The following is a 4212-nucleotide window of genomic DNA, read 5'->3' on the forward strand; positions in this document are numbered from 1 at the left end:
ACCCCCAACCAAAAAAAAAAAAAAAAAAAAAAGATAAGAATATATTCATTGTAGAACTTTTTGTAAAAAGTAAGATTTGAAAACACCTAGAAGTTTACTAAAAGGAAAGTAGAGAAAACATGTTTTATGGAAATGATGAGAATTATTTGGCAGATAAAAGAAATGCTGTGGCCCACATCTACTTAGATCAACTTGGAGTAGTCTCAATAACTTTGACTGGTAAAGGGTGAGAAACTGAATGAGAAATATACCAAAGGTCAGTTATGTGTATTTTAAAAATATGCACAAAATAATACCAATCTCGGGCCTGGATACAAATAGAAATGTAGATTGGGGCCGGGCTCGGTGGCTCAGCCTATAATCCCAGCACTTTGGGAGGCCGAGGTGAGTGGATTGCCTGAGCCTGCGGGTTCGAGACCTGGCTGGGCAACTTGACAAGACCTCATCTCTACAACAAATCAAAAATTAGCTGGGCGTGGTAGCGTGCGCCTGTAGTTCCAGCTACTTGGAAGGCTGAGGCGGAAGAATGGCCAGAGCCCAGCAGGTCGAGGCTGCGGTGGCCGGGAGTGGCCACTGCACTCCAGGCTGGGTGACAGAGTGAGACTCCAACTCAAAAAAAAAAAAAAAAAAAGAAATGTAGATTGGGAGGACGCACAGAAATCACAGGAATGGGCCCTATGGTAAGAGGAGAAAAATGAGATTGGGGATAAGGTGAAGAGGGTACCAAAAGAAGGTAAGTAAAATACAAGTGAGCCCTGTACATACCAAAAAAAAACGGCATGCCTTGGCCTTGGACCAAGAAGTGTGGCTAATTCATTCTAAGCACATGACATCTCAGCAAATTCTTAACCAAAACGTCAGTTAATATTCAACACATGTGGAAAGAAAACTCAGGTAGTGACTGTGAATACCCAGGGGTCTAATATGCACCCAGAGGTGGGAGAGGGTGATCACTCTGGGATTTGGACATAGTGGGGTCAGAAGGTGACCTCGGGCAGCTCCAGGGGAAGTCAGGTGCCCCGGAACACTGTGATCCCCTCCAAATGGTTGGTCTCATTCCGGGATCACCCCACATCATGGCCTTGAGTCATGTTAATCACAGACATTCAGCCTCCCCGAGGCACTGCTGACTCTTTTCGGGGAACCTGCTGGGTCACAGGATTTTCCCACAGAGATTGTCACCATGGGGATGGTTTCAACCTGTTATTAACCTCAGACTTCTCCAGCAAAGTGGGATATTCTGGGAAAAACTGTCCTCCAGTCCACTTGTGTTGCCTGCCTTCAGTATCAAAAGTCATTTCTCAAACAGCGTGTTATATGATTGAGACTAGGGCTGTCCAGCTTGCTTTTCAAGTGGTGGGGACAGAGGGGAATCATCCAGGCCCATGGCTCTGATGATGCTTGAAGCCTCCTCTTGGGGAATGAAGGGGAGAAAGATAAATGATGAGCTGCTGGGCTCGGTGGCTCAGCCTGTAATCCCCCGCCTTTGGGAGGCTGAGGTGAGTGGATTGCCTGAACCCGTGGGTTTGAGACCTGCCCGGGCAACTTGGCGAGACCTCGTCTCTACAATAAATCAAAAAATTAGCTGGGTGTGGTAGCACACGCCTGTAGTTCCAGCTACTTGGAAGGCTGAGGGGGAAGGATCGCCAGAGCCCAGCAGGTTGAGGCTGCAGTGGCCGGGAGTGGCCACTGCACTCTAGTCTGGGCGACAGAGTGAGACTCCAACTCAAAAAAAAAAAAAAAAAAAAAGAAGGTGCTAATGATCCCAAACTCCTGGTTTTCATGCCCTTGAATAGTTTCCTCCCATGTCATATCAGGGTTGGTCTGAATGACCAACAAAGTATGGCGTATAGTATGTGCTTTTGAGGTGAACTCAAAAAGACATTGTGACATCTGCCTCAGTTTCTGTCTTGGGCTGTTCACTTTGGAAGAAACCAGCTACCATGCTGTAAGGACACGCACACAGTACTCTTGGAAGTCCCCATGGTGAGGAACTGAGGCCTCCTGCCTGCCAAAAGCCAGGTGAGAAATCATTCTGGATGTACATCCTCTGGCCCCAGTCAAGCCCCTACATCACTGCAAGCCCTGTTCAATATCTTGATCACAACCTCATGAGAGACAGTGAGTCAGAACCACCCACCTTAGCTTCTCCCAAATTCCTGATTCTCAGTTACTTTTAGAGATAGTGAATGTTTGTTGTTTAAGTTGAGAACTTTTAGGACAATTTGTCATATAGCAATGGATAACTCATGCAAAACTCATTCACCACTTAAAGTGGCTTTCCCTGTTGCATGTTTGGGGAGGCTTCCAGACTAGGGTTTTGTCTTTTCTGCCAGACAGGAAATATCAGGGTTCCCAAAAGGTCACAGCCACTCACTCCCTGTTCCTTTTTTCCCTTCTTCCTCCTCAGGTACTTCCTTTCAAGCAGCCAAAATTCAACAGCAGATGCAGAAAGAAATCTGAACTGAACTTCTCTGATCTGACTAAAGCCCCCAGATATCTCCAGTCAGGGAGGTGACCCTTGGACACTGGGGTATTCCAAAAATTTGTGTAAACAAGCCCTACCAGAACCTTCTATCCTTTGAAATTCTAATTGTCCCCCTTAATTGATGTATAAACATTTACCTCTGAATATTCAGCAAGATACTCACTTCTGAGCACTCCCACACATGAATAGACCTTATCTTTCCTCCTGTTAATCTGTCTGTTGTCAGTTCACAAACCCTCTACTCAGACCTAAGTTGGTAGAGGAATAGATTTTCCTCCCAACATTGTCAAATCAAAGAAATCCCCAGGGGTTGTCCAGTGGGACGTTCTGGAGCTTTTTGCACTGAGATTTTCCTCCGGTCAACTTTTCTAAGAACAACCACCTCTTGAGGGGAGATGCCCCAGGAATCCACAGCCCTCATCCTCCACCCTCTAATGCAAATGGTGAGGGACCCGTGGACACATAACTGCTGAACCTTAAGTCACAGCTGGGGCAACCTCTGACATACAGAAGGCTGTATTTCCTGGGCTGTGGCAGCTTCCTTCTGGGTTTTTGTTTATTTATTAAACAGTGCTTACTCTGTGCCAGGCACTCTTCTAAGTATTCTAGAAATATGAAGTCATTTAGTCCTCACAGTAACCCTACAAGGTAGATACTTTTACAGATAAGGATCTTGTGGCACAGAGGGGTTAAACAATGTGTCCAAGGCCACACAGTGAGTGAGTGGCAGGGCCAGCCTGCCTCCAAGCTGCCCTGAGACAGGAACTGACCAGTATCCACTTAGTGAACATCCTGTGCCACTGGGGTCACTGTTTCTTGGCCAGAACTCCTGGGGCTAGACAAGGTTATGTGTGCTGGTTCAGGCTACAGAAGATCCAGGAGTCCACGTCCAAGCAGGACATCGCCTCCTGAGAAAGCCAGGCATATTGGAGCTCGTCTTCCAAGGTCCGTCTCTGTACTCAGCCCTGAGGGTCTGCCTGACTCCTGCCCAGGACTGGAGGTTCACTTCTGCTCAGCCTTACTCTTGCCCCCTCACCTTGGCCCTGCCAGTTGTGCCTCCCTATCTTCCTAGACAAGTACTTCTCTACCAAGGGCAATTTTGCTTCCCAGGGGACATTTAGCAAAATCTAGAATATTTTATTGTCACAACTAGAAGGCTGCTACTGTCATCTAGTGAGTAGAGGCCAGAGATGCTGCTAAACATTCTAAAAGGCACAGGATAATGCCTCACAACAGAGAATGGCCTGATCCAAAATTTCAATAGTGACATAGCTGAGAAACTATCACCTAGGCCCACCTCATAGCAACTTTAAGACCGAGGACCCCTCCCATGTGATCTTATTCCTGGTGGGATCACATGCATCCTCACCTCGACATCTCCCAGAGGCCACAAGGAAACATGGATACCGTTCTTACTCTAGCCACAAGTTCTTGGAAATAAAATAAGGATTTTGAAGTTCTGGCAAATGCAACAGCCATTATTTTGTATCTGGCTCTATGGTGAACACTTTACATATTTTTATTTTAGGTCATTCTCATAAACCAGTCTTTGCTGCTATTATTATCCCTCTTTTATAGATTAGGAAACTGAGGCTCAAAAAGTTTAAGTAACCTGCTCATGGCCCAAAGCTAATGTATACCAGTTCTCCAGGCCCTGTATACATTCTTAGGTAAACTAAACATGGTAAATTTCCCAGAGAGAGCCCGCCCAAGGCCCACCCTCG

This window comes from Carlito syrichta, unplaced genomic scaffold (genome assembly GCF_000164805.1).
Source record: "Carlito syrichta isolate Samal-C Ts95f unplaced genomic scaffold, Tarsius_syrichta-2.0.1 Scaffold314798, whole genome shotgun sequence".
Taxonomy (NCBI): Eukaryota; Metazoa; Chordata; class Mammalia; order Primates; family Tarsiidae; genus Carlito; species Carlito syrichta.